This window comes from Neopsephotus bourkii, unplaced genomic scaffold, assembly GCF_033783945.1.
Source record: "Neopsephotus bourkii isolate Nb327-2 ecotype Australia unplaced genomic scaffold, CSIRO-AGI_Nbou_v1 NB_1638, whole genome shotgun sequence".
NCBI classification, from domain to species: domain Eukaryota; kingdom Metazoa; phylum Chordata; class Aves; order Psittaciformes; family Psittacidae; genus Neopsephotus; species Neopsephotus bourkii.
The window spans coordinates 604,110-616,059 of NW_026902113.1; the positions used below are offsets into that span (position 1 = coordinate 604,110).

Consider the following 11,950-nt stretch of genomic DNA (forward strand, 5'->3'; position numbering starts at 1 on the left):
AATTGCTGAACACATGTGCTGTTCTCAGCTGGGGCTGGCCCTCATGTGGCGACCCCCAGAAATGGAGGTGAGGGAATGGGGAGGTTGATTCAGGATGGCCTGGATGTTGTCTTAGTCATGGGGGAAAGTGGGAGTGTTGCAGCAGAGGAGCTGGAAGATGGAGAGTACAATAATATTAGGGAAGAAGCTGCTGCCTGAGCATTCACACAGCATCCAAGACTTCAGCTGCTAGAACTGGAGTCCCTTTGCAGTGGGCAGCTCCAGAGAGCTGATGGGTGCCCCTTTCAACTCCTCACTCACTCACAAGCATACATCCTCCTTCTCTGGGCTCAACCCCACGTTTCCTGCAGCACAGGCTCAATTGTTTGATTCCAGGAAAAAAATGCTTAATAACTTCATAACTGTCTCGGGGTGGGTGGGTGGGTGGGGGAACCAAAGAAATCTCTGGGCAATTATGCCCTTATGATTTATGCACCCACCCCTCACATGTCTTTTTAGTCCAGTAGTGATCTTTTGGTCCGGGTTCTTCTAACACCTTATTGGATTCTTTATCTGTGTTCATACAGACAGGCAGTTAACTGTTCTTACCTTGTTGAGTTGCAGCTTCTGCTGGCAGTAGTAGCTCCTTCTGGTTTGTGCTTGTGCACACTAAGAAAGTCCTAGACCTCAGATGAACATAAACTTAACAAGAGCTAAACCATCACTGTGTTATCATTCTTCTCACACTAAAGACAAAAGATAGCACTGTACCACCTTATAGGAAAACTACTAAGAAAACTAACTTTATTCCAGCTGAAAGCATATCTAGGTGAAAGACCACAGCTTACAGCCTGAGGCTGCAGCAAATCTAACTGCTCATGCTAAACAAGTAAAGCTAAGCAAATAGCATACTAAACCACAGAATACTATAACTCTGACTCAAACGATTTAAAAGCTATTTAAGCTGGATAACTAATATCCCTCAACAATAAATTCCTAAGGAAGTAAGTTGCAGTTCTTTTCACTGCTCAAAGAATGAAACATTTTGTGGATGAGTATATGCAGGAAACAATTAACATTTACAATAATGAGTTTCTGTTGGTTTTCTGCTTGAAATGTTTATGGATTAGGATGCTGGATTCTGTTCAGAGCTAATACTCGTACAGATGAATTTTAATAACAAGATTCATCTCTTAAATTTGCTCTGCTTTGCTTAGTGTATGGTAGAAAACTGCTGCTACCTTGGAACTCGTTCTGCTAACATTTTTGTACATTTTTAACAAGATCTTACAAGCATTTCCGTGTATTTCTTTAAAATAGGTGGTAACAAAACCACAAGGAGAGGAAATATCTGTAAGTGAAGCACAGCTCTTTCCCACTTTATTTGCATAGCAATGCAATGGATTTCACATGGTGAAGAGGTGTGACCAGGTGTTATGGTGGGTTGAATTGCTACCAAAATGTTTATATTGCAAGGATTACAATGGTTATAATAAAGGATTATATTGCATTAAGGGAGTTATACCCCCGGTCTGAGATTGCTTTTAGTTGCTTCAAGTTTAAAGTCAGTAAGTGAATTTTCAGGTAAATAAGCGGATCAGTTTGCCCAGGATTTAATGTTTCCTCCAAGCTGTGGTGGAAGTTAAGCGTTTCGGGTGCTTCTCTGTCCCTGGTCTTCATCCCGTTTCTTGCTTCCAACGTCGCCACCTAGTGATAAAAGGCGTGAAAAAACCCTGTAGCTGTGCTCTAGTGCAGGAGACGGGAATAAGGTAGTTGGGAGAATATTGTATGCGACTGAAGAAAATAAATAAAATAATAAATACGGGTTTTTTTTTTTTTTACTTAAATGACAGGAAGGTTTCCACTTATGAATACGGGCTCCTGAGGGACAGCTGAGAAGCTTTTCTTATGCACAACGCTGAAAGGTCTTGTCTTGATTTTTCTGGTATCTTTTCAGGTGAGTCCCAGTCCCAGAGGAGCCTGCAGTGTGTGAAGTGTGAGGGTATGTTGTGTCCTCAGGTTTCAGAAGCAGATTTTCAGTCAATAGACAGAAGTTTTCCAAACAGGCCGATTCTCCTCAAAGCTCCTATTTCTCAGAATGTTCCCTACACATTAAGCAAACTCATCTGTTACATCACAAATAAATGCAGGTGATTTTCATGTGTACTATATAGCCTTTTTACTGGGCTTGTGGAATCACTGTGCCATCTAATGGCTACAGCATCTCTCTAGTACCAAGCTTTCTATTTTACTGGGCTATTCCGGTTGCCTATGATTTTAAATAACAGAGGAATTAGTGTATTGGAAACTTGAATTTATTGTAAGTGGCAGCCCCTGCTAGCCCCTTCTGTTGCTAGCTACTTTCACTGAGTATTTGCTATGCTGCTTTCCGACCAATTTGTTAGTTGTCTGACTATTGCTATGTTCATATTGTTGTTTCTCTGAAGCTTGAGCTCTTCTGGGGTTCAGTGATGTACAAGATTATATAGACACCCCTTCCAATAAAACAGGCGCTTCCTGCTTGGGGTATTCTTCTTTCCCAAAGGTAAGCAATGGGAAGCTCAGAGCCCACATTTCCCAGGGACTGTTTCCTGCAGCAGTGTAGCATTTGCAAGCCCTCTATGACTCCCAGGCATAATAGCATTAGGCTGGCTCATGCCCAAATAATAATGCTGGAATTTACACCACCAACAAAAAAAAAAGCTCTTTTTTAAAGAGGAATGCACCCAAACTCACAAAGAGGTTAGGCCTGTCTGGAACTGGCACAGCAACTGATGTGGCTCTTACTGACTGATAGATAACAATAGCTCAACAGGTTGTTAGAGCCGGAATGGCAAGCCACCTCTGAGTTTGACAACAAGAGGTTTAGCCAAGGGAACCCACAACAGTGAGCTCTAATGCATTTGAAATACATTTGCAGCCAGCACGAAGAGTTTAATCATTTCAGGTCCTTAAAAAGGGACTGTTCTTTTTACTGTTCACCAGTTTATATCAGTAGGGACTCCCTGTCCTTTCACCAAACACACTGCTCAGTCTATTTATGTCATGCATTAAATAGAGACATAAATTAACCAGACAATAACTGTTTTATCACCAGAAAGAGCTGCTAGGACACATAGGGAGGCCCCAAATTAAGACTATGCCTGGAGTGTAGAAATTGAATACAGGATCATCTTCCTTTCTTTCATTCTTTTGTTCTTTCTCTCATTCTCTCTGTCTTTGTTGAATTTAACTTCCTACAGGGTATGTGAACAGAATATTATTGGAGACTCATTTTCTTGCATTTCTCTGCTTCCTATTCCTCATCAGTGGAAGACCATTTCCCTAATTTTAGGGAGAATCCTTGCAGACAGTAAGCTTGCCCAAAAGCCCTGGTAGGTGCTGGCTGACATTGACATGATCCTTGTCATTTCTTGCTATTACTCTGTAGCCAGTAGCAACATAGAAATTGTCCTTAATAGTTTCAATTTCTTAGAAGAAAATATTTAATATCCTATTTTAATGCATATTTTAAAGAACATAAATCTCCATTTAGATTTCTTTTTTTATTAAAAAGTTTTTAGTGCAGAGCATAGAGTTTTCAAACTAATTCTAAATGCCTTTTTTTCATACTTTCGTTAATAGTACAGCTTTTCTCAGAGACTGGAATTCATTTCTGCACAGAAGCTTTTTTAGGGAATTAAATGGGGTTTATGAGATCCTTAATCCTGATTCTGGCTCTTTGTGCAGGGTTGAATTTCATATAAAGTGAATTTCAGACAAAAGAGACCAATAGAGGTAGTATTTAATCACTTTTTGAAACACTGAGAGCTTTCTGGTCTCATGAGATTCTCAAATCATGTTCCATATACAAAAGTTTTCTTTGTGTGTCCTGTAGGCTGGAGCACAATGACTAGATGACTTACATGTTTACGTTGTCTACAATGCCTCTGGGAGTTCTTGTTCCTGCTATTTAAACATCCTAATAATTGATAAAATATGTAGTTTACTTTCCCATTGTGTGTAAGTTAAAATTTTCAGTTCCTGAAGTACATAGAGTCTAATAATAGGAAAGTACAAGGCTGAATGTAGTTAAGGTTCACTTGTCACTATTTGAAGACCCCGTATTTTGCTCCAATTCCACTCCAGTAAAACTCAGTTTATTCTGTTTTCACTGCCATAAGATTTCAGGAATAGCCCGGTCTTTCACAATCACAAGGAGTATGAATTGCATCCTTCCATGTTGTAGTAGGAGACTGAAGAGTAAATAGGATTTGATGTTTATCTGGTGCTGCAATAAGATTGAGGCATTCCTATACAATGCTACTGGAAAGATTCTGTTCGAATGAGGTTGATGTTTACATAGCATTTACCATAACTTGGCCATATTAATGTGCTGACTTTTGATCAAGAACAATCCAAGGCATAAATTAGAATACCCACAAGAACTGTGTAGCAAAGGTCAGGTTTTGTGCAATGAAAGGAGTGGTATTTCATCTTACTTTCAGATGTTTTCATCTTCATTTTGATATTTCTTTAAGAATTTACTGTTAGCTTTTGGGTGGTTTCTTTTCTCTTTGTCACAAACCACATATAATTGCTTGGCAGCAGTTCTATAGCTGGAGTACACACTTTTGCCAGGAAGAATGTGATGAGTCATGATGTGTGACCAGAGTAGCTGTGCTATTAACATTGCCAAGAGTAGATGGAGTTCCACCCGTAAAACTCTGCTTAGCTACTCCAATATATTTGACCCGGGACAGCAAAACCAACTAACTCTCAGAATAAACTGTAGTGGCAAAAGTGTTTATCTGCTTGTATAAATTGTATCTGCACCCCAATTTTTACCACAATAACATACCAGAATCTCTATACCTGCAAAGCCTCTCAGCTGTAAACTTAGCCTTTGCTTTTGGCCTAGCTTGATTAATAGCTATTAATCTTCTTTTATGACCTTCTTTTATGTGTTTCCTTCCATTAGATATCAGAAAAGAGAGATAAAGTAAGTATTTAAACTATAATGAAAAGAGAACCTGACTGTTTAACCTAAAGTGCAGGTTCTACAATGAGAATACCAAAGTATATGCAAATAAAATGACATCCCTACAAATAATTTCTTATTGTGCCGTTTATTTGTTATTTAATTGAGGTAAGATAATCCTGTTTGTAAGGAGCTGGCAATTTTCATATTTTATCTGTAAAGGCTAGAAATGTAGTAAATTAATTTGCACAACAGCAAAGTCAGAGTAAAGGATTGCTTTATCCCAGGGCTAATGGTTCTTTGCCAAGATTTACTATTTGAAGGATAGTAAAGCACCTTTTGTATGAAGTTACCATTTGTATTCAGATCCTTGGCACAAAGAAGAGATGCAGATAAGATACGATTGCAGACAGATTATGAGTTTTGGGTCTTAACCTACTGCCAGTGGAGCCAATAATGAAAGTTCAGCTGACTTCAACCCTACAGACTCATATCCTGCAAGATCAACACAGGAAAAAAATAATGCATGAAGAGATGCAGGTTTTCCTGGGTGCTCTTTGAAATAGATATACAATATATTTTAAAATGTAATTTTAATCCTAGACTTACACATTTGGACTAGATGAAAAAAGCAGATTATATGGAGAGTTCTTGCATTGTTAAAATAGAAAGTGGATTTTCATTTAGGGATTCAACTCTGAAATACTTATTTTTCTTATTACTGTGAAATTTTCACATCTGTTCAGTGTCCTCCCAGCCTCCCCTTATATTCATGTGTATCTGCTGACCTCTCATTCAAGAGCTGATACAGCAATGCTGAATTTAGGGGCATGTTTCTAATGTTTAAAATTTGTGGATCTTTCAGCATAATTTGGGATATATAGACAAAGAGTAGTATTATTGGTATGTGTTACATACCAAATGTACTCAAAAGCTTAAAGGTCTTTTCCAACCTAAATGATTCTAAGATTCCATGAAATGCTGGTATCTAGTAAGTAATTAAAAGATTACTTTCTTAAGCAGAAATCCTTTGTACATACAATAATTTTTTGTTTTCTTAACAAAATATATTCACTTAATGTCCTTAGTATAGGTAAAGTCTTTGCAGAGCAGATGGAGCAGTGGGGTTTTTCCTCTCCCTAACTCTCTATTTAAAGTTTCCCATCCCCTCTACAATATATTTGTTCCTCCAGAAATAGCCTTTGAGTTCACACAAGCCCAGCTACATGATATCGAGGTTGGGATGTGGGCTCTGGTAAGCCAAAGGGAAAACCGAGATGAAAGTGCATTGCAAAACCTCCTGTCTTGAAATTCTGACTTGAAATTATCAAAACCACAGGACTTGGTAGAAGCCAGTACAGAAGCTCAGCTGCTGACATAATTCACTTCCTTTGAGATTATGGAGATCAGAAGTATCCTAACCTCTACCACCTTTCCCCACATCCCCAAACAATATATAGTACAGAATACCAGCATTTTCAGCAAGGTGAAATAGGCCTGAATAAAAAGACAAACCACTTACTAAGTAAGCAATCACAGGCTGAACTACCCCTGAACACTGTGAATGATGAAATTCGGTCATGTGAAAGGCCTCAAAGACCTGAGCCCTTAGAGGTCTGGGTAAGATTTTCATCTTAGATTTCTGAGGCTAATGTAGTTTCTAAGTTCCTTTCCCATGACTTTTCTATTTCAGATGTTATCTAAGCATACGTGGCATACTTTCCCATTCAGATCTAGGGGCACAGAGTTCATTAATTGGTGTCTTATATTTTAGCTACACAGCATGCTTATGAATTGTCACGGCTACTTTTTAAGCACTTGGGGATATTGTGGGAGGGAAAGTTCTTGGTGGGGAGTGTTGGGAAAGTTGCTTTTGTTAGATATGGACGTCTGCCAGTAGCTCGACTTTAAAAGTAGTGCTGACAGAAATTTTCAGTTGTTGAAAGGCTTTTGCATCCTCCTTTTTTGGTGTAATTTAGCTTATTAAAAAAAAAGTATTAAAATTGATTATTACTTTTTATAAATTCCCATAAACGATTTTGAGATCTTAAACTTTCTTCTATTGGAAGAGAAATCTCTCTTTCTGACCCTTGAGGTGTAAAGATAGCTATATCCAGTTGTGAGCAAAACTGGTCAAAATGAGAAATTTCCTTAAGACTTTTATGATTGCTTATACTAAACATGATTTTTTTTCCATTTGAATATAATTATACCATGCAATTACATGGATTTTTGCCTTCAAGTAAGGTGCCTCCTTCAACACTAGGGCATAACGTATTTTGAGATTATGCTTTCCTTACAGTGCTCATTTTTGTCTGCATTAAACTTAAGCATATCACGTTCAAAGTTGGTAAGGTGGTGGTTAAATTAGGTGTTAAATTCCAAGCATCACGTTTACAAAGTACTTAATACTGTTTGTAAACAGAAGGGCACAGAGCAGAACAATAGAATGTCATTGTATGATCGCTGTGTCTCTGGTTTCCCCATGTGCTAGTATAACTCAAACTGTAATAAGGTGATATTTACTTGCAGGAGGGGCATAGAAGGGGTATTTCAGTTTCAGCTCACTGTTGTTGTTCTGAATATTCATTATGTGTATTAGAGAAGCACTTAACAGTTCACACAGTCTTACAGTGTTAATTGATTACAATGAAAAGATGCTCTGTGTATCTTAGAATGTACAATTTCAGGATGAATAAGGAGCACGGATAAAGGAAACAGCCAGTTATTTATGATTGCAGTGATAGGCAGAGGTCACAGAACCACAGTTTTGTAAATATCATGAATCAAATCTCAGAGAACTTTGGGATTTGATTGTTTTTTTGGCTGAAAACAACATTTCTGTAGCCTTAAGTTATTAAATCACTCCCTGCTTCCTCTGACAGTGCCAGACAAGTAGAAAACATGGACAATTATCTCAGTATTTTAGCTGGGGAGCTAAAGGAAAAGGAGTTGAGAGAAGCTTTTAAAAACTTAGTATGTACAGGGTACAGCTACTGTGCTTGTAAAGGAGATTTCATGCAAAATAACCTTGCTTCATACCTGCATTCAGGCAAACTCAGGGTGACCACTTTCTACGCTCCACCATGATTAAATGATTAGTGTTGATATTTCCTGCAGCTGGAGAGGTCTATGCTCTAAACTGGCTATAGTTTCTGCCCTCCTTTAGACCCCTAGAGTGTTTTGCTTAGTCAAAATTGACAGCACGGTTTCAGTCAAGGCTATATTTAAGCAAACAGAAAAATTCCACATAGTACCCTCCTCTAGATCTGCAGTTGATCCTGTACTTGAATATTGTGTTAACATTCATTTAGATGTTAGGTGTTTTTGATGGGATTGGCATTTGCTTTTCTCTCTGCTTCTCGGAGTTGAGTAGGCGATGCAGGAAACTCTGAAGTGCAGGTTTGGGAGTTCTGTGTATAACAACCCGTCTTCCCCATCCCTGGTACTGTATAACCCCAGAGCTAGTGATTGCCAACCCCCTTATTCTGCTCTGCATCCCATACTTTGTGGCATTTTGGGTCATATGGCTCCAAGTTTGGGTGCAAATGTAATGGACATAACTCATTTTTGGGTAATAGCAAAAAAAATGGTCATGAGTATGTTCATGTGATATGCATGACTATTTTAGATCTGTGCTTCTTAGCAGAATAGCTCACATTGCACAGAGCAGAACAGCCCACTTCCAGCTCAAAGGAAATCTGTGGATTAGTTTTATAGGAAGAATACCTTTTTTCTTTGTCCTTTCTATGGAGGCAACAGGAATTAAACATATTGCAAACATTGTTCCCTATGAACTCTCACATAATATTTTCCTTAACATGCTATTAATTCCAGAGATGTAAATCTCAGGAATCCATTTTGAAACAACTGAACAGTGTTTCAAAAAACTCTACATTTGCTGTTTCGAAGTTCTGAAAAATGAGGGGTTAGGGTCATTAGGCATTAGAAACACATTTAGGGACTTGATTTCCCACTGAAATCCTGGTGTATCTGGCCCTGAGGCCTATATAAGTACTTTACTGTCATTAATTTCAGTAAAAAACATATGCTTTAATGCTTCTGAGATTCTGAACTTTGGTACCTATTGATCTTTTTACATATTTTGGGGTGAAAAGAAGCCTCACTTCGTTGTGAGAGCAAATGGAACTAAATCACAGAAATTGTGGCATAGTAACCCAACCCAGGCTAATCAAGTGGTAATGTGGGGAGTCTTTGCGTGGTCAGGAGACCAGGAGAGAGGTAGGATCATGGTGGCTAACAGTGGAAGGAGCAGGAACTATGGATATTTCATAGCGATATAGCATAATAAGATTGTTGGGTACAGGTTTTCTAGCATGCCCTGAGTATTGCACAGCAGATGTTGCAGGCTCTGGGCCCTAAACTGGGGTGTCAAAGGAGGGGGTAATAGAGGAAAAGTCCTGGAGAATGGTAAGGAAGAAACTAAAGTTGTATCCGTTGCGCATTTACCTATGATTAGAGGTACATGATCGAGGGTAGGGGGCAGTGCTGCTTGATGAGAAAGTAAAGCTGCAAAAGCAGTACTCCCACTGCTAGAAAACACCTGACCCATTGACTGGGGCCAGAGCTCCCATGAACTGCAGAGTTTGGGTTGTGTCCTCCTCCCCTGTGACAGTGGCTGAGGGGCACCTTCAGCTGCTTCTGCTGTGTCAACAGACGGAGAACAAGTGACCCAGAACAAGCCCTTTTCTTAACTGCTAACATAAAGTGTTCTTACCTTTCACACTGTATGCAGTTTTATTGCTTTCTTGTTAGACTGTGGTTCTAGAGGAGGGATTTGAACAGTGGTTTTAGCGTGGGAAATTATATTTTATAACAGCAGTCTTTTAAAATAGGCATTTAAAGCGGGGTTTTAAAAGTGATTTTTGAGGAAAGGAGAAAGAACTGTTACGATGGGATAATTTAATGATAACCTTTCCTCATTATTTGGCAGGTGCTGATTTATCTTTCTCTGGTTCAATTACTGTAGATTGTGTAACGCTGATTATATTTTGGGACAGAGCTGGATTTCTGGATTTATTCAATATAGTCTCAGGAAATTGCTACCTTGCTGGGCTTGTTCTGATTTGATGAAAAAGCAGGAGTTACTGAAGAAATGCAGTGGTTTGGGAGCTATTTAATAAATGGGTTTATAAAAAAGGAGAGAGTTTTTTTGTACAAAACTTTTTATAGCAATGGGTTGCTTGAAATTAGCTCCTGAATGTAAAAACTGCTCAGAGCATTTTTCAAAATTACAAAGATATTAATTCAATATTTTTAACGTTGAGAAAGCCCTGCCTTATGTTCCAAAATAATTTGGTTTGAAACTGTGGGTTATTGATAACATACAAAACTTAGTAGGAATCACACCTTTAAAATCACCCAATAAAATGTTTTGTACCTTGCATCAGCCCCTGTCATTTTGGTTAATCTTTCTTTCTGTTCATATTTAAGGGAGTTTGTAATATTTTTTAGGTTTTGTCTGTTCCTCACAGTTTGGAATAAGATTTATTTTTAAGAAGTTTTAAAGATTCTCTCATTGAATAGGCCAATTCCCACTGGTCCTATTAGAATGAAACAGTACTGAAAGGAAACCAACAAAAAAGTCTGATTGCTTGTCTGTAAATCTACAGCCTAAGGAGCTGGGTTAGAGAGAGAGAAAGGGACATGGAAAAGGGGAAAGATAGAGAAAATGACCATATGTGTATTCATAATCTGATGTGATGTAAGATAAATTAAGCTGCATGGGAGCTTTGCTTTGTAGCAGATCAAAGAAACAGAAAAAGGGCCTGAAAACCAGAACTGTAGCTCACAAGACTGCTGAATTTGCAGAATAATCTGGGGTTTTATTATCCCAGGATCCAAAAAGCCAGTTCTGCTTATGCTTAGTCCTGAAGGAACCCACTTGCTGGAGCTGGGGCCATGTGCTGGGAGCTCCCCAGGCAGGGACTGTCACTTTATTTAATGGATTGATCCTTTCTGGTTCTGATGCAGTGCTGAAACAAAGTTAATTGGAAAACAGACTCAAGAGTCATCAAATGTGAAAGATATGTACCCAGAAAAGCCAGTTGGGGCTGTCAGTCCAACTCCAGCCCAAAGCCTGAAGTGGATGGAACAACTCCCAGTGACTGTAGTGCACTTGCAGTAGCTCATGCTATGAGCCAAAATACATTAGTGTTTGCTTTAGGCTTCTTCTGTTATATACTCCCAAGTACCATGACTTCTAGTAATTATTTGGCTGTACTGCACAGTCTATCTTATTCCAAGATTACTTGGGGTTTTTAGGTGCTTGGGAGTGCTTTTCCTGACGTTAACCTTGTTTGTGCTATGTACTGTACTTACACTGCAAAATGCCTTTCTTTTGTGTTTTCAGAGAGCTCTGTGCATGCATTTTTACATCAAACCTTTAATACGCTGTCATGGGTAACTCTGTCCTCAGGTCAGCAAAGCAAAGCACCTGAGTACTGCATAAATCCTGCTGACTTCTCAGGCCGAAGTGAAGACTGTTGAAAAGGTTTCCTCAGCCTTCAACCACTGTGGGAAAACTGCTGATGGAGAAACAGAGGGGAAACTGCAAGCCCAGGAGGAAAAGGTGCGCTTGTCATTCTACAGCATTAGCTTTGCCCAGTAGATGGCATCTGAAACCCGCGCACTGTGAGCTGCTCTGCACCGCATTCTAATGTGCCTCAATTTTCCTCGTTGAAGTGGTTTTTAGTTAGCACATACCCTATGTTTTCATTAGTACCGGCCAAATGAGGTTACTTTGACCTTGATTAATAAAATGTATAATCATTTTGGAAGTATTTGGAGCCGGAGACCTGCCAATTGCTTTTCTCCCCCCCCCCCCAGTTGCGCAGTAATCAATACAACAGAATCTAAATTGCAGATTACTCAAAAGTGGATTGCACTGCACGTCTCCCTCTTAGCCTCTCTTCCTGCTCCCCCCCTCATAATTCAATCCATCCTGGAAATGATTTGCAGTTGTCAGCGAGGGGATGAGGAAACAATAAG

General features: G+C 39.0%; 1 long non-coding RNA gene across 2 annotated transcripts; it reads left to right on the plus strand.

Annotated features, from left to right (window-relative positions):
- Positions 1 to 1,817: 1,817 nt before the first annotated feature.
- Positions 1,818 to 11,742, plus strand: LOC133223580 (uncharacterized). Of its 2 annotated transcripts, none has more exons than XR_009728614.1 (3): positions 1,818 to 3,331; positions 5,306 to 5,479; positions 11,313 to 11,742. It is a non-coding gene; the product is annotated as an uncharacterized LOC133223580 (long non-coding RNA). The 2 variants fall into 2 exon arrangements; XR_009728613.1 differs by lacking the exon at positions 11,313 to 11,742 and having other exon boundaries at positions 1,818 to 2,524; positions 3,222 to 3,331; positions 5,306 to 7,576.
- Positions 11,743 to 11,950: the final 208 nt, after the last annotated feature.